This window comes from Aythya fuligula, chromosome 2 (genome assembly GCF_009819795.1).
Source record: "Aythya fuligula isolate bAytFul2 chromosome 2, bAytFul2.pri, whole genome shotgun sequence".
Taxonomy (NCBI): domain Eukaryota; kingdom Metazoa; phylum Chordata; class Aves; order Anseriformes; family Anatidae; genus Aythya; species Aythya fuligula.
Window position 1 is genome coordinate 137,848,377 of NC_045560.1, and position 22,413 is coordinate 137,870,789.

The window sequence follows — 22,413 nt, forward strand, 5'->3', positions numbered from 1 at the left end:
AAAAGCTTCTTGTTTATTTTTTAAATCGGCTGCAATCCCCCGGCTTGACTTTGAGCTCTGTCACAGTGACACCCACGGTTCTGCTCTGATCGCCTTAAATAGGGCTCTCCTGAACTGTTCGCATCCAAATAAATCTCGGATGAAACAAGCCTCTTAAATTCACTCCAACACACACAGGCTTTCACGTTTATTTCCAAGTAAAATATACTTGTTTCATCAGCGAAAGCAGAAGTCAATCCTCCGCTCATCTTTAAAAACACAGTACCGCTTTCTCTGGCAGATCCCAAGTTCACACAGCACCTTTAGCTCTCCGCTTCCTTTCTACTGCAAGCTAATCACTGGGAATTTCAAATTGCAGAATATGATCTTTTACTTTTCTTGCTTAAACAAACCTTGTATGAACACTGGAAAAAATCCTTGAGTGATTGTTGTTTCTGAAAAATATCTTCACTCCGAACACCAGCAAAGAACTGCTACTGCAGAGCTAAAAGCAATATCCTGCAAGCCATGCACGTCAAGCACAAACATTTAGAAAACAATCTGAAACGTCTGGAATACGTACATGTAGCTTGTCAGGTGCATTTTCTACCCAGAGAAGACAGCGTTCGTGATGGTTTCTTTCCCCTGCTAACCCTGCTGCGATCCCAACAAGGCATCACCCCCGACGAAGGAGGGGAGCGAACGCGTGCAAGGCAGCCCTCGCCCTGGCACTGCTGACGTCAGCTTTCCTTGCCTGCAGATGCTTTGGAAGCAGTTGCAGAGCACAACGGGGACTTCTCCCAACTCGGAGCTGCCTTCCCGACTCGGAAGATGAATGCAGAGCAGCAGGAAGAGGGGGAGGACGGATTCGGTTTTGCAGCTGGAGACGACGGCTCCATCAGGCACGCTCCCCACGCGGCCGGCTCCAGGCTTCAGGTGAATTCTCTGCACCAGCCAGAGCCAGGAGGAGAACAAAGCAGTGGCAGCAAGAGCTGAAGAGGCTGGCAGAGTGAAGCTTGCTGCCATGTCCCCATCCTCCCAGCGGCTCGGCAGGGAAGCAGCACGAGCCCCCCAGCCGCCTACCTCGTCCCTGCAGCCACGCAGCCTGACCCAGACGGAAGGAGGGCAGACGGCGGGGCATTTGTCTTCTTTCCCATCTTCAAAAACAAAGCAGATGCCTCAAGGAGGAAAAGAGTCATTTGAATTATTCTAAAAGCAGGAAACAGAGCCAAAGCTAACAGTTTGAAGGCACTGCGGATCACTTAAGACTAAGGGATTTCTCAAACAGCCGGCAGAGGCTGACCCCATGACACTGGCAGAATACCTCACACAGGATGGTTGGGAAGCAGACAGCAATACTAAAAAGTCCTCAAAAATTAACCCCAAAGCATCCTCTATGCACTCAGCATTTTACAGCTTGCAGCCCCACAGCAGTGACACCTCGCATTCCCACTCCAAAGCTGGGCGCTCACTCCGAACAAGCACGAAGGCAGGTTCACAAACCTGACAGCGGCTGTGCCAGACCCCCGGAGCTGAGCTGCACGTGGAAGTGCCCTCTGTAAGGATGCTGAGAGCTATCCTCACACATTACTCCCAGCTAGACACGGGTGTTAATAACAAACTTCCACTTCTGTCAGTGCTTCTGGTTCATGTGGCACCACACGTCAGGTAGAAGGACCCTAACAAAAGGCTGCAGGAGCTGAAACAGATTTAAAACAGGAATTTTACAAACCTGCATGCAAACACTCAAGGATAACGCCATTCAGCTTCCACAGCTCCTGCCAACACGCCTTGGTTCTTGGAAAAGGGAAAAAAAAAAAAAAAAAAAAAGCAGCTCCTGGGAGAGAAACGAGTGTCTAACAAAGAAACCAGACAAACCAGAGAGGATGCGGGCATTCAAATGAAAACCAAAGCTGAAGAGCTTCGAGTTTCAGATTCACAAAGGGCCATGTCTCCTTCCAGATAAACCGTCAACTTTATCAAACATTACCCAGTTATCTGGAGTTCACCTAAAGTTCCAGCTCAGTGGACTGTGATCTGGACAAACCTGTGTTTGCGTTTGCCATCTCCCAGCAAGCCCGGATCAATGCAATGCACTCAGACACAATGCCAGGAGCTCTCAGCAAACTCTGGCAGCTATCACAACAAGAGCCCTTCCCCTCAGCTCTAAGGATTACTGCGCAGGTAGAAAACCTCGCCTCTAATCCCAACTCAGCCCTTTCCAGGGGCTGTTGAAACAAATTCAACAAACGCAGCGTGGGGCTGTGCTGGAGGATGGGAGGGTGGCGAAACAGCCAGCATAAACAACCTACAAAAACTAACTCAAATTTCAAGAATGGAGCATTACCATCAGCTCGATTCTTCATACAGTGCAGAACTGCTGCCTACAGTGAAGGCAAAGCACGTCTGTGCAAGAGATTCATTTTCTCCCAAGTCTACTTGGTACCACAGGACGCAGCTTCCACGGAATAACTAAGTATCCTCGACGGCTGGTCCGCATGCAGTTGGAAATGTACTTCTCTAACCTTGGTAGGCTGCAATACGCATGTGGTTTCCTTGCAGCAGCTAGCATGAGACAAAAATGAATCATGTGCTCTAACAGCGCCAATACTGAGAGTAACGCGGCCCCGATCGCTGTTGCTGAAAAATGAAAGCTGCCTGTAAAAACTCCAGCTGCACATCTGGTTCCATCATACAAAGAAAGGAGCAACTTCACCCTGCACTGACTCTGAAATTCTGCAGCTTCACCTGGAAAAAACAGGCATATAAAATGTTGAAAAAGTTCTAACGCTCTAAAAGCGAGGCGTTTTAATCAGACCGTCTTAACACAAGCTGTTACAATGCACATTTTTATGGTTTAATACCTATTTAGAAGCTCCAGATCTGCTGACTGAAAGCATTCCAATGCCAGAGAGACAAACGATTCCTCCCTCTTTACAACTGCACACAGCTATGGGAGCACTCTGCCGCAAACTTTCCGCCAGTATTCCAGATGAATCCTCCTTGGAAGAGCCGAGCTGCAGTTATCCAGCAGAAGACCACCTCGTAGCTATCACCGCTGCATGACTGAGAGCAGAGCGATGGAATTCAGGCGTGCAGAAGGGCCAAGGCACATTCAAAACGCTTCTACATCAAAGCCGGTGGAGAATATGAATAATAAACACCAATAAACTGGAATAATGATCTGCCAGCCCAGCTCGGATATCAGGCACGACGCTGTCCGAGAAGGAATTGTTCTGCCTCGCATCACAAGACTTTCATTATTTACTTACACCAGGCAAGCTTTAACTCAAAGCGAAACGTACACAGAGCGAAGCCTTTTTACATAACTGGTCAGGCTGACATTGTTCCGTACGAGGGAGATAAGAGCTACGTTCAGAAAGACAGCACTTTGCTTAAATTTAAATTTTCACCTAACTGGAGTAGTTTGTAGCTGCCCACACTTCCCCCTTAGAGCTCGCAGCCGCTCCGGCTGCATTTGTGGCTTTTCAATGGAACAGAAAAGTGTCTGTGCCCATAAAAAAAACGGCAAGTTATTAGAATTTAATTAGAGCTTTCACTGCCCGGGTACAATCCCTCTCCTTTCCGTTTCATGCCCAAACGTCCACTCACGTACTCACCGCCGGAACCACAATCCTAGAGAGCTCTGCTGCTGAGACAGGGACGGGAGAGGAGGAGAAGACAGACGGAAGAAATGTGAAATGGGTGGAGTGAAAGATAAGCTAACAGAGAAGTCGTAAGTCTGCACAACCAGCACATTGATGCAATACTGTTTGCTCGCCCATTTCAGCTCACCAACGATCCTGCAGCACACAAATGACAGGGCGGGGAAGAAACCTGGCAAGTTGCTCTCGGGTCAGCAAGAAGAAAGTGTAGAAGTTTTCAGAAGATGCCTTTTTTTCCATTAGGTACTCTCTCTGCCTGGTCTGAAATAATTGTCTAAGTGACATCTTCTGCTTCCTCCTTAAGTTTGGCTTGATAACGAAGAAGAAAATTAGCATACAAGTCTGGATGCAGTCCGTTTTCCAGCAGTGCCAACAGCTTTTCTAATCCGTTTACATTTCCTTAAAACATCAAGATTAGACCAGCAAGATGCACCAAGAAGGCAGAGCTGCCATGTCTTCTGCTAGCAACTAGAGCAGCAAAACTTTTCTATTAAATAAGGGAGATTTTTTGGAATAAATTATTTCCCATGAGGTGTTTAACCACATATTAGAGCCCCGTGCAGCCGTGCCATACGGGGCAGCACAGCAAGGCTGCCACAACCACATCACAAAATAAGAGAGGATCTTACTGTTCGTCTGCCCTTCCCCAAAAAGCCCTCACTCATATTACCTGCTCCTGGCACATCACCATCAAATACCGTTTGGATGCAGTTTAGTGCTCCAGCAGCCATGTCCCAGATCCTGGGGACAAGGGCACCAAGCGAGGCAGGAGGATCCTAAAGGATCCTAAAGGCTGGGTCCGGCTTCTGACCTGCGGGGAGGATCGAGCCCATACTGATCTTTCTGGAGCTGGCCTCATTCCACAGTGCCTATTCTCAGTTCCTTACTAGATGAGGCCCCATACCTTATTTATCCTACATTTTTTGGTTTACAACAACATTATACAACATAATGTTAAATAAATACCATACAAGCCTAAGATTTTTATTTTTTAAACAAGACTAATGGCTTCAAAGCCATTAACAAATCCATCTTTGGAGGACTCCTGTGAAGTCGTCATAGTAATTCTGCAATGGAAAATTATTTCTCCTAATTTACAGGATGGGAAACAGACACTAAGGCCAAGTCTGTCCCCTACAATAAGCTGACACAGGCTGCAAAGTTGTGAGGCTGTTTTGTGTCTTTATAGGATTGTATAGGCTCAAAGCTTCTGTTAAGCACTGACAGTGCTGGCTACTTCTAAATCAACCCCTTAACATCTGGAGAAGGGCACAAAGGAGAAGAAGCACCCAACAAGTCCCTAATAAGGGCCTTGCCCAACACCACGCACACAACTCTACGAACGAGGCCACCGCAGACCTCTCACTCCAGCATTTCCTAACCTAAGCTTACACCGCAGCACTCTCCAAAATATGTAGCTGGTTTCTATCATGATTTAAGCATCAACAATACATTTTCCTCTGGTTCGGGCATAAATACATTCTTTTATATGAATTTTATGCCGTTCAGTAATGTGCAGACACCACGAGAGAAGACTTAGCTAGCATTAACTAGAATTAGTTTCTCTTTGAGACTTCCATCCCCACATCACATTTGATTAACGTTCACCAATGGGTTTCTAAAGAGGAAAACAAACCTGTAAGAACGCCTTCCCCTCAGACAGACTGAAGAAGTAGGGACCATGGAGAAGAAAACACAAGGAACCATGAGACAAATCCACGCTCCTGCTGCAGCAGACACGGGGTTTAAGGGGTTAGATGTGAAATACACAGAAACGTAGGTGCCACAGCAACCAGTCTTTAAAGCAAATGCTCTGAACAGTTTTCTAAAAAGCTGCCATCATTTGCAAGCTCTCACAGGCACCCAACAGAGATGGAGCAAGGCTTCTGGTTAAGAAAGCGCCAGCCACCTCTGCTCCAGAACAGACACCACAGCTCCATCAGGGCAGCTGCAAGGGATTAGATTCGTAATCACGAAGAAACCTTCCCTCTGTGTTCTCAGAGACAATGATTGGGTGGGGTTTTATGTTCGTTTTCATGTTTTGTGGCTCAACCTGGATATAAGTTTCAGATCATTTATATTTTGAATGAAATTGAATCAAAAGCCTGCCTTTACGATGTCAAGTATTAAAGGATCTTAATCATAGGAGATGCTGATAGGCCCAAATATTGGGACATATACCCCTATAAAGATGAATTCCTTGTTGCTTACTTCACGCCAGCAGCCTCAATCAATCCGGAAGGCCTACCAAGGCCACTCCGAGCATCACACACGTGTGAGCGTGGCTATCCCCGGGCAGTTTAAATTCTAAAAATAAAGCACGGAGAGAAAAGGAAGCCTCACTCTTGTTCCACAGATAGGGGGCTGAGGCAGACAGATACTGGGACTTGCCAAGCTCTCACACTGTCTATGGGGCAGGGGAGAACGTGACTTATCTCGCAGCCAGCTGGGGATCACATGAACCGTCAGCCTCCTGCATCGGAGCCACCCAGCACTAAGCATGAAGCCACAGAAACTTCACGACGTGCACTCAGCTGCCTGTCACTCTGGGCGTGTAGCACAGCGGTCTGGCCTCTCATCACCATGGCTATCTTCAACAACATTTATAAATCCCGTTGCCCTTTGGAGCAGAAATAAGGCATGTTTTTTTCCTTCCTCATACTTAGCCACACCGCCTCTCTCAACTATCCACAGTAGAAAGATTGTTTCTCCTTTTTTTTAAATCAACTGCTAATTTTGCAGTATAACCTCTTCCATGTGATTGACATCACTGAAGAAAGAGCCCTGAAGTTTTTCTCTGCCCAGCAGATGATGTGGTCCATGCTGGTGGCCTGGAGGCATTTTGTGCCATTCAGGAGCACGCCTTCCCCATCCTTCAGGGATCCACACATCTAGAAAGGCAAATACTTGATGAAAAAGGGCAAAGCACTTAATGAAATTTCCGCTAACATCATCATACAGTGTAACAGAAAAAGGTGGATACTTCTAGATGAAATTACCTATAGCTAAGAACCTAATAAAACCTTACTGACACATAGAAATGCTCAACTGGAAGAAGAATTCACAAGCTTGAAGGCCTTCCTTTTGCTTCCCCAAAGAGAAGCATTCTTCAACCCAGAAATAAGAACATGTACAAGACGACCACGCCTGCTATGCTATCAAACTAATTCTGAAATACAAGTTTGAAAAGGATTTAAATACTAGACGACTGTAATCCCAAATTTAATTTAAAAGGCCATTTAAACAATTACTTTATTTGATTACATTTTCTAAAAGAAGCTGCAAACTTCCATCTGCCTCCTAATTCATAAATTTGTGAATTACAGGATGAGCTACAACATCATGAGAAATACCCTGCTGGAAGCGTTTATCTTTTCCAGGCATTTGCTTGAGAGAAATGGTATTTAGCTCTTGTGGAAGACATACTCTTTGGCTACCCCTTTAACATAAAAATTGCATTTAATAGAATCCATCTTTTATTCAAGCATTATAAATCTGATGAAAACGTGCCAACACCTTACAATTTTAATACATTTCAGGGTATCAATAACCATGACAAAAGGTACACTGTTGGTTGAGCATCCACCTGCATTCCTGCCCTCAGACTGGCCAGGGACACAAGCAGTTACCCTGAGTTCACGTGCACAGGATCCTGCCTCCAGCGCACACAGGAAGGGCTCCACGGTGGAGATGAAAGGTGCAAGAAGTTTCCCACTGGGCCCATGCCCTAAACGTGAACTCTCATCAGGCTACTTTCAAATCCAAAACTCAGGCTTATCTCCCTGCCAGTAGGTTCATTACCTTGGTATATTGTTATCCATTTAAATACCAAATCTCTCTCTTTGCTGCGAATCCTCAGCAAGTTCTACGGTAACGAGCTCAACAGTCTCATGAAACCTGGCTTAAAAAGAGATCACTCCTTTAAAACCAGGCCTTAATTTGCGTCTGATTTTACCGAGCATCTCCTTGCTCTCGTGTGAGAGAAGAGGAGGAGTTCCACCCTACCTTCATCTTTCCCCTACCTGAGCAGGGTCACCACCTCCATTGCATCCGGATCCTTGGCGCAGCCGGGGAAGGAAACGCACGAGCAGGGAGTGAGGAAGACCTGCACCAACCTTTGCACCAGTTACAGCTAGGCACAGCCACTTGTGATAGAGTAAGTTACACATTTTCTCGATTTACAAACAAACAGTTGAAGGATACTTGTTTCTGCTTTTGTCAGTACATTAGCAGAAAAACAGGAAATGAATCAGACTGAAATAATAAACCTTGAGAAGAAACGCCATGAAATTTTTCGGTCTTGCATCTTTTTTTTTTTTTTTCTCTTTAAAGTGACAGCAGCTTAGACATATTGATCTGTACCACATCATGATTTCAATAGATAATATCAAACCTATACAGAGTTCAGTTAAAGAAAATAAATTAGGGTCGTTTCCTTTGCTATGGTGTATGACAGGTATTTTCCACAGTTTCAGGTGCTTCGCATTTTCAGGTGGACAGTGGATAAATGGAATTCAAGTGATCCACATCTAAGTGCACTGACTGATAAAACATTAGCCAAGATAAGAAAAAATGGTGTGCTGCCAAATAAACATCAGTGCCAAAGTACAGCGAACCCTCGGTTTCTTTCCAGCTTAGCCACACAGTAGGCTGATTTCTGGCTTCATTTGGAACAACTCTAGGCCTCTCTTTTATAGATACGCCATTGATACTGCATTTACACTCCACTAAAACTTCCTCCATTATTAAATATGCAGTCAGCTTTCCCTCGGTTAGAATCTCACCATTGTGCAACAGATTAAAACATTAAGAACCAGCTATTTAGGGAGTTACTGCTCTTAAAGCCTTCATATTCTTTTAATGTATTGGATTTAAACGAATTATCGCAACAGAAAGATGCTTAAGGTGTTCCTCCCCGCATCACGAGAGTAAACTTGATTACTCTGATGATACAGCAGTATCTAGGATCAAATCTAGTAATCAAACTGTTTTATTTAGTCAAAGAACATTTTACTTACTGCTACAAATGCTGTAAAGACAGCACCATCAAGGGATGCAAGCAGATTTTGATCCTCCCAAGGCAAACTGTTCTGTTTAAACTATAAAGCCACATCTGTACAGTGCAAAACAGAATTAAGACAAGTGTTGCAAAAGCAGAAGAAGTAGGAGATAATTTTGCCTGGAGAACTATTTATTACTGGCAATGCACCTGAAGGAAACCAACAGCTGAACTCTCAGACATCAGCTGCCTTCTCAGGAGCTTCAATTAAAAAGGGGGCAGACTGCATAATTGACGAGATAAATATTACTCCTTCTGTAATTAGAGTAATAATAATTGGAATATTAATTCTAATATTACTGTCTTCTGTAATTAGTTCCAAGGAAAACATGGCTTTTCACTTTTGCACAGGCAAAATGAGAAGTTTTTACTCTTGTTCCTTCCATGATTTCAATGTATGCAAGATTTCTTCTGGCAATTTTTTTTTCTCACCCCCCTAAGCCTAAAAGGAAGCCAGCAGCTCCCAAACATCTCCTGGATGCTCTCTCTTACACGTGCAAGCCCCATTCCTATGGTTGCTTTTATTCCATGCTGTAATGACTATCCCCAGTAACTTCATTTCACAATTTATTTTTCTTAGGTAACGCCTGTATCTAATCCAGCTGCTCATTTCTGTTTCCAAACCACTAACCTGAATAGAGCAGCTTTGAAAATGACTAAACAAAATATTCAGGAATTAACGTAAGTGCCTTCATTGAACTTTAAGTGATAAATTACAATGACAACAACTGCGACAAAAGTTAACTTCAAGTTCTGAAATCACTTTTCCATGCAAGTGCAAAATCCTTTCAGCCTTGAGGGCCGTTTCTTCCCATTTCCCCATCTCTTGAACAAGAGCAGCAAAAATCAAAGAGATAACAAAAAAAAACAACAAACAGAGATGTTAAATGTTTTCTTAAAATGTCCTTCCACAAAATAAAAAAAATAAAATAAAATGATAGTCAAAAGCCAGACATTTTGACAGCTAACTGCATATACAGAGGAAGAACAGAGCCAGGCGAGAAGCCCAGCTAGATACCAGAGCAATCACTTGAATTTCAACTTCGGACTAAAGTACTTTTCTCCCCCAGTAATCATAACTAGTTGTCAAGGAAAAAAATGAACAAAATTGTCCTGACCAGGTATGGCTTTTGTCTCATTTATAAGACTTACAGCAATCTGACATTGTATTTTTTTCCTTCTTTTGTTGAAGCATTATTAAGCCTGTGGTAATATCCCCTCGGAGCACACTGGATACGTTTCAGCTGAAATTAATACTTCTTTTAGCAATTTAATCTCAGGCTGCAAGGTCTTTGCTGGCCACGTGCAGGGCTCAGAGATGAACCAAGCCCAATGCAGAACTTCTCTCTGCATGAGTGGATGGAGCAGATTCCTTTGGGTTTGTTTTAAAGGTGGAGGGGGAAATTGTCTTCTTGTCAAGCACCAGAGATTGGCTACACGAAGGAGCTGGGATACAGCAGAAGTATCCTGGTAGTCTGATTATTATTAATTATGAAGATTTACATGGCCAGCACACATTGCCCAGGTAAGCACAGGCATACCAGTCACCACACTTGGCTCAGAGGTGAATTCCCTTTGTTTTCCTTTACACCATGGGGTGAAGCAACTCCCTGCTATTTCCATATTCCCCTCTGATTACACATAACATGTAGAATAGCCCAAACTTTTTTTAAAAATCCAAGTAATTGAATTAAAAAAAAATATTTTAATAGCATCCCAATTGTTCAAAAGAATTGTTTTTAGCCTAAATCTCTTTTTTCCTCATTATTTTAAATGCCTCAGAAACATCTCAGTTAGCTATAAAGTACAGTTTGTTATCATAACTGGCAAGAAGTAAAGTTTTTATAAACCGATGCTTTGGTGCCAGATGCTCCAACAATTTAAAGTGTGGGCCTTTTCTGAAGAGGAGTACTTGCACACACAAATGTTTCTGTGAGGAATGCAAGCTCGCTCAGATCTAGCACAAGGTTGTTAACAACGTTCAACTAAATATATAACCTTGCAGTTACAGCTTTATGCCATATAAAGACATATTACTTCAGTTTTCTAACAGATTTTTTTTTTCTTTAAAAAAAATCCTGCCCCAAATACCAGATTTATAATACAGGATGCAAAGCAATCCTTTACTATAATGCAAGCACACTAACCTATTTGTAAACAAGCTCATGAAGAAAAGCTTCCTTCAGAAAAAGGCATTAAAGTGCCTTTATTGAAGTTGTGCTGTGTCCTGATTAAAGCAAGAGGAAGCCAGATCATCTACAGAGCTAGAGAGAGCATTTTGTACGTGAAACATAGCCCTTCTATTCATATGTAATTCATACCAGGTCTGGCTTGCCAAGAAGAATAAAATATATTGCTAATCATGAACTTGGAAAACATTTCTCTGAAGCGAACAAAAAACTGCTCTGAAGCACTGCTGAACTGGTAGAAATCTTAGAAATTGTGTTCTTTCCAGCAGGTTGGTGTAAGTGTTATATCGCATTAGAAGAGCACGCTCTTACAAATCTGGTAACAGACCAAAGCCAAAAAAATAAATAAATAAAACCCAAGCTTTTAAAAATGTTAAACATACACTTATAAACACCGCAAAAATATACATACTCCAGGTGAGAAGTAGTCCTTACAGGCTGGATTTGCTAAAGAAATGAAATAATGAAATCCTAAAACAGATTGAGGAGCATTGAGTATTTTAGCAATAGTAATGGAAACAAATGGGTGTCCAATACTTAAACTTTTCATCTGTGTGTACACAGAAGCTTATTTGTAGATTTGCTATCTGCACACATCCTAATTAAGCAGCCTCCACCAGTAAAATCTATTATGTTTTAATTGTATTCCTTAAATAACATCCCGGTCAAGAAGAGCATGAGAACAGATGTTACCTGGTCTATTTTTGGGACACTCCAGGTAAGCAGTCATTGAAGAAGAAAAGACGCTGTCCTACAGCATTACTGCAGAAATATTTAGCTGTAGACTCTTCTCAACAAGAGCCCATCTTCAAAGAGAACTTATCTTTTTACATCACCATAATAAAGATATGCAGCAGATGAGAATAAATCCAATCTTTTCCAGCACTCATTTAGACATCCCACACTACTTCTTTTCCTGCAAAAGACCCAAGATGAAAATCCCTGTAGACATGGGTAGAAAAAAAATACCAAGGTAAGGTATGTTTGGTTTTTATTCATTTAAGAAAGGAAAGTGAAGTTATTTCGCTTTTGAAGGAAGTTCTTTGAAGTCGGGAGCTTCACTGTTTATTTGAAACCATTTATTTCCTCCTGCAGTTCCAAAGAAAATAGTTACGCAAATAAATTAGAGGAAGCAGGTGTATAATCTCATTTAAAAGCTATTTAAATCTGTTACAAAGGAACCTTATTTCAGCACAGGAGATCTTTCAAACATTTCCTTAAGTTACTTGCTAGGATGTAGAATTGAATACTTGCCTTACTACTTTACAAAAGGAAAGCAGCCATAGAGTATTCCACAGAACTAGCAAGCCCTGCTCTGTGACCCAGAACGGGAACTACAATGGCCAAATTGCCAGGAAAACGCCAGCGTCACCTCAGGTTGCGGATATACGAAGACAATTCTGAATATCACAATTCAATGGTAAAGTACCTAGAGACACGACAGTTAAAAAATCAATCAAACTTTACGCAAGGCTGCAGTAATTCAACAGAACTCTGTCTGATACCACACCATTTGTTTTCATTGTTCCCTCAGTTTTGGTTCAGATTTAATTGTTTTCTTCTAAGTCAGTTACTTCAAGTTACAGTAATATCTGGAGTTATTAAAGACTAATTAAGACCTGTGTAACTTTAAGAAAGGTATTTCTGCAGCGGAAAAAAATACTTGAACAAAAAACTCTACTAACGTGCAGAGTTCGGCAGCTTGCAGATTTTTATATTTTAACAGGATTTCCTCCAAAAATTAAGTTTCTTTTAATAGAAGTTCCTCCAACAACTCAGTGTGTACAGACACAGGGCTGACAAGTGCTACAGGACTAGAGATGGGAAGTTTCTTCCATGCACTTTAATATATCATGTCCTAAAGGGATCCACCTCTTCCTAGGTCCCTAGAAAGATGCTCTGGCATAGAGAGGCTGTAACCTCAGAAAGCTTCACGATGTCATTCGTGACTCCTACAGATGAAGCCCCTACTGAAGTAGCTTAAAAACTGAATTAGGACAGGTAGTTGTCCACTCTGTCTCTGCTGTGCGTTAACCCAGCCCACAGCAGATACCCAGAACACTAAAGACACCTCGCCCCCTTCAGAGCAAAGCTCAATGTTCTGTATAAACAGCCTAAAAGACAGCTTTAAACTAAATTCCCAGATCTGAGCCAAAGCAGGGGTATGCATTTCATCATATTGATGGCCATAAGTAAGTAAATTCCAAGAGGAGGACAGCAATAAATAGGAGGTGGCAACAGGTTTAACATTTTAAAACACTGAGGCTGTTTGCTAAATTAATAGCGTCCTTATGACCAGCACCTAAGCTTCTAAATTATCAAGCTATGCTATTTTTTGGGATTAACTCCCCCTAATCAACAGTTTCTTAGACCTTACTCGGCAGGCCAGACGCGAGCAGCACATAAAAAAAGAGTAGAGCAGTCCTACATACACAGCAGCAGGCTTAAAGCAAGGATGGATATAGCACCTCCTGGTTAAACAGCAGATGTTCTGGGGGAGGAGAATGTAAGCAGACAGTCAGATTAAGGCAAAATGGAAAAATATAACCATGCTACTGAAAACACAAACCAAAGTAATACGCAGTTGAACGCATTGTGCCTCGCCTCGTTTTTACGGTTTAGTATGTCATTTATCTCAAAAAATGATGATTTCTTGTTAAAATAAAGGGCAGTTAGTCTATTATGACATCTGCCTGACATTTCCCATTGTTACATCCCATTTCCAAATCTGCTTGAAGTCTTCTCAAGCAAAATGGGCTGAAAAGTTACACACCAAGATCTTCAGTGGTTGTTTAACCAAGCTGCTTATGCCAACTCAAAAAATCCAAGACTGATGAAGAAAGTCATCCTAGGAATGAAAATAAATCCAAAACTTGAAGTATTTCCTCTGGAAAGGTTTAGCACCAGCTTGCTTTGAGACTGGGACGTGAATTCTGACCTGCGTATCTAGGACATACATTTTATCAGCCCTGTAGCAATGTCAATATTGTCATTCTTACAAGTTTTTGGGAACCAGAGAGGAATGCAGAATTTCCAACAAACAGCGTGTGTTTTGGCTGCAAAAAGATCTGTCCTGAACTTGATCCAGGCTTGAACCGGGCAGGATCTTCCTTTCATTTCCAGGTGCCCAATATATAAGCCAAAGTACCCCAAAATAAAGCTAAGAGGTTGCCTTACCCTTTCCAAGATCACACTACAAAGTAATGGCACTGCAAGACCCTATAACCGAATTTGGAGGGGACAGGATTAAATTTGTGAAAAAGGGAAGAAAAAGAGTAGATGAAAGCAAGAGTGGATGTAGTCCAAGCTTCCCTCGTCAGTCCTGAGGACTAAGAACCTGATTTAAGATTAGCCTTGCTTCGAGCAGGGGCTGGACTGGATGCGCTCCAAAGCTCCCTCTCAACCCAAATCAAGCTTGGACTTGGACACAGGGCTTGGGTGACGGAATATAAATGTCATCAGAGCCTGCTGCAGAAAAATAAAAGAAAAATGGGAATCACAGAGTGAGGAGTTGTTCAGAGAAGTAATCTGGGAACTCGTAGCACAAGTAATTGAGACAATACATCTCCTGAAAAAAAACAGCGAGGCAGGGGAACTGACTGATCACAAACACTAGAGGAAAATGAGCTAACAAGGACAGGGCCCTGATAACACAGAGACCCTACAAAGAGCAGCAGAACTGGGAGAGCTGACAGGGAGCGCTGCCAACCAGCAGGAAAGAAAGACATCAAATTAGGTATTGAAAGGGTATGAATTTAAATTGGCTAAGAATCGTCTTAACAAAGATCATAACTGACTAAGTAAGAATAGGATTTGGATACAACACTTAAGCAGGCAGAAAGCAAAAGGTACACTGCTGGTGACAAGAAAAAAAAGCAGCAGCAGAGGAGGCTTGTGCTGTCAAAGCATGCCTTCCTCCACAGCTTGTCCTCCAGAGCCTGAAGAGATCCATAAAACCCTCTGCATAAGCACATGGATCATACTGTCTCGGGCTGATCCCTGTAAAGCATGACAGAGTATTATTAGACACCACAAGCTCAAATAGCAGAGGTTTGCCTAGCGAGTAGGTTCCAAACCTGCTGGTAGGATTGCAATTATTATTTTTAACAGCTGGGAAACAGCACACAAACTGCACGAGAAATAATAGCAGGGATTAAATCCGCTTGCTCGGTGCAGTTTGGAAATGAATTATGAGGGCTTAAACGCGTGGCTTTTACCTCTTTCGTCCCTGTAGAAGAATCTTTGCCAGATTCATTATTGCCAGGTCACTATTCCATATTTTGTTTGTCCTTACTGACTGATCATGCCTCTTATCTTACAAAAAAGAGAAGAATACTGAATATAATGCTGCACTGCAAAAAGGAACTGATTTCCTGTTAGGGCACTGCAGCCCACCAATATGTTAATATTGCTGAAATAGTAAAATACCATATTCACCCCTCTGAAGCAGCATGGGTTTCCCTGTTAACAGATATGATATTAAAGCAGATGATTAAGGGTGGAACTGGGTGCCTGATCTGAGATATCCTAGAACGTAATTCCTTTCAGACTGTTAAACATCAAATTCTGTGTCCAAAGATCTCTGCAGTATCGAGGGGGCACACATGCAAAAAAAATCCACAAGAAATACCACTAAACGTTGACCTATGAGAAAACAGATCACATCAACTGTAAAGTAGGGAAAGGATGGGATATAATATGCACAGCCAGTATTCACATGCCTTAACCGGGGAAGATGAAAATAATTTCAATCTTCTGGTTTATTTGCGTTACATCTCCCAACTCAAGGAAAACAACTGCCCAGGAGATGAGGTTTACTGCTTGCCCTACCTAGACTGACTATCCAGCAGACAGAAAGTGTCTCTGGGGGGAAAAGAGAAACCAAAAAGCCACAGCATAACTGAGAACTACAATTTAATACGGGTAGGCACAGAAGTTGATCAAGCTATGGCTGCTTCTTCAACCTTAGTTCTGGTATTTCTCAACTTTGGAGAATTCGCCCTGAAACCTTAACATGGCAAACTACATGCAATGGGCAGAATTGATTTCACTTTGCTGACATGTGCAATCCTTTACCATTACTAAAAGAGGGCAAAGAGGAGCAATCGAATCACTGCAGAAGCCGTACCTACCTGTTCTAGTATTTCTAGTGCACTCATAATTGTGGTTTCTGAGCAATGAAGTTAAACTACCTCATCCTGAAGGCACTCTCCCTGTCTTCATCACCCCAAAAATACTGGGTTTTTGCATTCTACACACTATTAAAAGCTGAGCCATCCTGCACCCACTAAATACACTATTTTGCAGAACACCCATTGAAGAACTTAAAACTACATTAGGAATATACATTTAGACAATACTTAAGGTTTTATTTCATCACCAAATATTCCAAAACCACTCACATACTGGTTACTACCTTGTCTGCAGTAATACTGTAGAACCAAGGCACACACTTCTGCAAGTTCAACTTTAAAGGTGCGTAGTTCTAAATTCAAAGGAGCTATTTATTTTATTTATTTATTTTTTACAGAGTGCTTGGAACCTATGTCACTTAAAAAAAAAAAAAAAAAAAAGAGATAAAAGCATCAATCTACTTTCCATAAACTGTTGCATTTTTGTTCGCTATATTGCCAACTGGAAGCTCCCTCCTTTTCAAGTTCTGATTTGTCCCTCTTGTGAATGATTTCTAGCACAATAAAGCCAGTCATTCCCTGCCTGCTCCTACTGCAGTGCGTTTTCCTGGAGTTCAGAACAGCAATCATATCAAAATACGTGTTCCCTGTTATTTACTTTCAACCACCAGAGGTGAACAAAAGCACATTTACATTAGGTTAAAGAGGATCTGCTCCACAAACACAGCATATTGTGGCTTCGTATTAATTGTGCACGTATCATTTTCAGTATTATGGCTTTGAAAAGACACAGTGCAAATATTCCCAGTTTGATAATTTCCAAGTCGCAGTTTCAATCTGAATTATTTATTACCCTTAAAAAAAAGAAAGGTAATATTGAGATAATATTGATACCTTTGAGATAACAAAAAGGATATGGATTAATTACACTGCCCTAAAAAAATAGATCACGCCTTAGAAACAAAACAGAGGGAAAAGCTACAACGAAAAGAAAACTGTGTCACTGCTCATGCTTCACCCAAACAACACTTCTTAGTCTAGATCTAGCCACAAGATTATGTTGATTAGGGCAGAGTGTAGGAGGTGGGAAGAAACCATTTTCACTGCTTACTGTTTGAGAGTCGCAATACTGCTGGGCAGGACTTCACCGGGTGCTTTTATTTCTTAAACTGTGCCCCCAGTAAGCAACACCTCCTCGTGAAGCTTCAATTCAACAGCAAGAGATAAGGTTATGATGTGCCAGATAAACTTAGCTACTAACTACATTAACACTGAAAACAGGGGAGCTTGTTCTTCCTTTTCCAAACATGCAGGCAGCATGTAATCCCAATCATCTGAATTCTTGCAAGGCAGGATCCTTCTCTTTGTTTATCCTTGTTCTCTTTTCTTTAGTTAGTTAATCCATTGCCTAATTTATCATGGAATCATCTTTAATTGTTAATAATGGAAAGACTCGGGACTCCTCTGCTGGGCTTACACAGCTCTCTTCTATTCTTACCCTAGCTGAATTTCTGCCTGGTGTCAGGTCACAGAAGGCAAAGCCTACTTTTCTGCAACTACCCACCACAGACAAAGTCCAAACAAAAGTGTACGGCCACTTAAAGGGGAAAAAAACACAGCAAACAGGAACGGGAAGAATGAAAGGGGAAAAGTAATTATTCAGGTAGGAACTGAAGGAGGAAAATACTTTTGATTACTAGACACAAAAACAAACTCCAAATGGAGGTGGTTTAAAACTATGGTGTTGCAAAATTAAGAGAACAGAGTAAGCATGATATCTTTGCAGATTTTTTTCTCTATGCTGTCCCACACAGACCACAGAATCTTACATAGCAGGAAAGCAATAGTCTGGCTTCACAGGCTACAAGCACTGAAGATCCCCTTGCTTAAAAAGGACCTCGAAGTTTGATACCTCCATCTCTGACCCTGAGTAAAAGGGCTCCTGGTCTCCCGAGATGTATTTTTAGCAGCATCATAGAAAAGCAAAGCTTGACACCTTTCTTTGAAGATACAGAATGAAATCAAACCAAACTATTAGATACAGCTTTACAGGTAAAATGAAACTGAAAAGGAAACTGCTTTTCTTGTGAAACTGCAGCAAGGTCTTCAATTCAGCAAAAAGAGTTTAAGTTTAAGACTTTAATCTGTTTATTTTTTTGACTTAAAATAGAAGAATGTAAAGTAAGAACACCATAAGGATGTACAACAAATCTTTGTGAGAAAAATTGTTTTTCTAGTAACACAGCCTAAGAAGAAGCCCTTAACCTTGACTACGCTTCATTTGGAAGACATTTCTTTGCATTAATCACCTTATTAGATTGCCCGCCATGGAAACTTGAAAGGTAGGCCCAAATTAAGATACTTCCCAACCGCTGCCCAGATGGAAAAGTTTCTCAGTAGGCTTCACTCCAGCTCCCTTGCTAGTTGGGTGGTCTCACTACAGCCATTACTTATTCCCATCTGATTGTTCTTCCACTATTCAGTGTTTGAGGGACAGCTGGAAGCTCACAACATAAAGGATTTTGATGTGGAGGAGAAAACACAAGAAGTATATTGCGTCCACTACCCTCTGTCAGCATCTTCACTTCATACACAGCCCCCTTACAGATTTTCACTTAATACTTCAACAAAACATTTACTGTCAAGGTACAATTAAATCTCAAGATGAGAAAAAGCTGCAGCACGGAATCTGGACTGAGCATATGGCGCCAATTTCCAGGTCATGAGAAGCCCAAAGCAATGGCAGAAAAGCAGTCATCAGCTATCTAACCTAAACTAGAATAAAAGCCTTTTACTTCCTAAAAAAAAATATATATATATATATATATATAAAAATATTACTTCCTGAGACTGATTTCTGAACGGTGATACTGCAGAAATTCTGCCAAAATATCCCTCCCCTTGACCAGTTTCGCTGAAATATCCAGTCAGTTCTGCGTACTATGTGCTTCCAGCAAAGGAAATGGCCAGCTGACACATTCAGGCATATCATCACCAAGTCTTTTCCTCTGGAACACAGCCACTATGGTGCCAAGACTCTTACTTGCCCCTAAGAGCAGACAGCTAACAAACTGAATTTATGTATATGAACACATTTATATATGTACGTATAGACATGCACGTATAAATACGTATAAAATGAAAACAAGGTGCAGCAGCACTGATGCTGTGATGCCCTCATGCCAAAAATGCCAGCCAGGTAGCACCAGAAAGCCCCCATGGCTCAGGCAGGATCTTCAGTCTCACCTCAGCCTCCACCACGCAGCAGATCCCTGAGGTGCAGGACCGCACAGCACTCCCTACAAACCCTTTCTGGAAAACATGCGAGGTAAATCTGTCTCAGCAGAAGCCTCTCTCCAAACAGTATAACTGGAACTCCTACAGATTAAGCGTGTTCAGATAAAAATAGAGCTTGATTAACTTGACGTGGCTTGCACAGTTTGATTTTCTGTGAGAAACCCGAACGTTAAGCGACAAACTTAAAATTGATATTTTTGTTTACTGAGAATATGCAGCATCGATGAATCTCAATGAGAACAAAGCAACGTAATTCTTATGGCAGACAGCGTGTCCAGAGCCATTCCTCTTGCTGAAGCAGCTCTTTATTCAATAAATGGAAAAACTGAAGGGGACAGCCAGGGGCTCCAATTTAGAATAAGAGCTCTAATCTGCCTTATGGGAGCAGCTACAGGACCTATGGAAAAATGTTTGTTTAACAGTAATTTATCTCAACTATAAATGGAAACAGAACTGACATAGTTCCACAACGACAGTTTGTGTTGAACAATAACAGGATACTTGCATTAGCAGAGCGGTGCTTCACTTAGGAAGCACACACACAAAAAAAAGAAAAACAAGTGACTATACCAAATTAAATTGGTACAAACATTTCTTTCAGCAAGATACCTTTCAAATGCCTTCACAGAATCATACAATGGTTTGGGCTGGAAGGGACGTTAAAGACCATCTGATTCCAGCCTCCCGCCATAGGCAGGGACACCTCGCACCAGCCCAGGCTGCCCAAAGCCCCATCCAGCCTGGCCTTGAGCACCTCCAGGGATGGGGCAGCCACAGCTTCTCTGGGCAGCCTGTGCCAGGGCCTCACCACCCTCTGAGAGAAGAATTTCTTCCTTGTGTCTAATCTAACTCTCCCCTCTTTTAGTTTAAAGCCATTCCCCTTGCCCTATCCCTACACCCCCTGACACAGAGTCCCTCCCCAGCTGTCCTGCAGCCCCCTTTAGGCACTGGCAGGCCGCTGTAAGCTCTGCCCGGGGCCTTCTCTTCTCCAGGGTGAACACCCCCAGCTCCCTCAGCCTGTCTGCACAGGAGAGGGGCTCCAGTGGTGCTCTACCACCTTGCTGAAGACATCATTAGAAGATATGCTGGCCTCTAAAGAAAGGAAGTTTTAATGCCTGAGGAAACACCTGTGTATATGTAACATTTTTTTTTTTTTTTTAAAAGCTCATTTCATTAGATCTCTTTGCTTGGTTGCTTTAGGTTAAAGCAACCCTTAGGTCAGCTTTCCAGTCTGGTGTAATATACCTAGAAGTGCAAGGAACCTGCTAGAAACTCATCCTTCAGAAAAAAAAAAATATTCTTCTATAGCTTTGCTCACCTCGTAAAGGCAATTGTGGCTGCAGTGCACAGACTACCTGTTCAGCAAGATGCTAGGAGTCATCCAGCAGATGGCTGACTTCAATCCACAGGTTAAGAGTGGAAAGCCTATTGTAATTTTTCCACTGCAAAAGAGTACTATAAGCACTCCTACTTTTTTTTTCATTCTGTGGATAAACCTCCAGGTAGGGTTAAATCTTCTTGTAGAAGAACTTCCACAAAAGTCAAGCGGAACAGAGTCAAAGCCCTCCTTGCTTGTCTTAATGAGGAAAGAGCGAGTGATACCACAAATGACATCTCACTGCTCAGCTGTGGGGCTTTCTTCTTCTCTCAACTCCATCTTTCAAGAATTCAAACTAATGTAAGTCATACATACAATAAAAACCATGTTGTTAAGGCCTGTAATATCCAGTCCCACATAACATTTACAGTTCTTTTTAGATATCACTGCCATGTTTTGGATCCTTGAGTCAGTACACTGAGCCCACTGCACAAAGGGAAGCGAGCCACACATGCCAGGGAAGGCCCAGCAATCAAAACCAAGGTGAAACAGCTCTGCAGTGCCTGAAAACTGCCAGAAACATACATGAAACAACCAGAGATCACTGAAGGAAGAAGACTAAGCCTTCTTAGGACTCAGATGATGAAAGTCTCTTCCACTGATCTTATCAACTAAAGAAAATATCTTTACGAGGAAGCCTCGGATAAGAAGGTGAGAGTCAGTTTCTCAGAAGTTTGGAATGAATCTGTCAATTGATAAGTATCAGCAGTAGACCTGAGACCAAATAAGTTAGAAAACACTGAAAATAAATAAGAGTGACTGAAAGAATCTTCTGAAATAACCTTTTAATGAAAAGGTACGAGGAAGAGACTGAAATTCTGCTCTGAACAGAAAGAAAACACATGGAAGTCTGGTTGGGGCTGGATTCCTTAGTTCAAGCTGAAGTCATTTATTTGGAGTTTTCTTTCTTCCTGAGGTAGAGCACAGAATATCTGAAATCTAACCTATCTACAACACAAAAGTTTCAGTTTTCTTTAAGATTATTTCACCAAAGATAAACTACTATGAATCAACTGACATTAGGGTAGATCATGGATAAAACTTCCACTTCAAAGAATCAAAAATGAAAGGAAGTCCCCTCTTGTGAAATCTCAGGAACATTTAAAAAAAAACAAAAACAATTTCCTAGGAACTGACAGAGCCTCCTTCACATTCACGGGAAAAGAAAAAACAAAAAAACAAAACAAAAAGTACATTGCTGAAATCAAAGGCCAACACTATTAAAAACAACCGTTTCTCTAAGGCTCAACGTAACATTTTACCTTCTTGGTAGAAGTCTACGTCCTGGTGCAATTCAGACGCATCTAGCAACTTTAGATCCAACACCATTCTCACCGTATCTTGAAGCCGAGTTACGTGCACCACTTCTTTCACCTACACTTCTTCCATCAGTTAATGCAGAGGTGACAACGGAAACTTAGGTCTAAGACAAATGCAAAAAGAGAGAAAAAAAAAAGTGACATTAACTTTCTTGTGGATAAGCCAGTGTTAAAATGACTATTTTTATTAGTCCTTCCTAGAGCATTTGCTGACCCTACGAATCCGACTGACTCACAACTCAGCTACATGCCAGAAATCACACTAAGAAATGGAAAACCTACAACACGTATCCATCAATTTGTTCCAGTCAGGTATTAAAATTTCTCCCACTAAGCTGGTATGCAGCGTTTAGGTACAATTCAGAAAACAAATCACAAAGCTAATTACGGATGTC

The 22,413-nt window shown here is 41.9% G+C and overlaps 1 protein-coding gene across 2 annotated transcripts in view; it reads right to left on the reverse strand.

Annotated features, from left to right (window-relative positions):
• RNF19A (ring finger protein 19A, RBR E3 ubiquitin protein ligase) overlaps positions 1 to 22,413 on the reverse strand; it is a 55,766-nt gene that overhangs the window by 31,037 nt on the left and 2,316 nt on the right. Inside the window, exons 1-2 of one of the 2 annotated variants that reach the window (XM_032181593.1) lie at positions 11,126 to 11,137; positions 5,627 to 5,631 (exon numbers count right to left, since the gene is read on the reverse strand). The gene's annotated coding sequence lies outside the window, so the exon portion shown is untranslated. Of the gene's footprint in view, positions 1 to 5,626; positions 5,632 to 11,125; positions 11,138 to 21,961; positions 22,123 to 22,413 lie in introns of those variants that run through there. The other variant, XM_032181592.1, reaches the window with a different exon arrangement.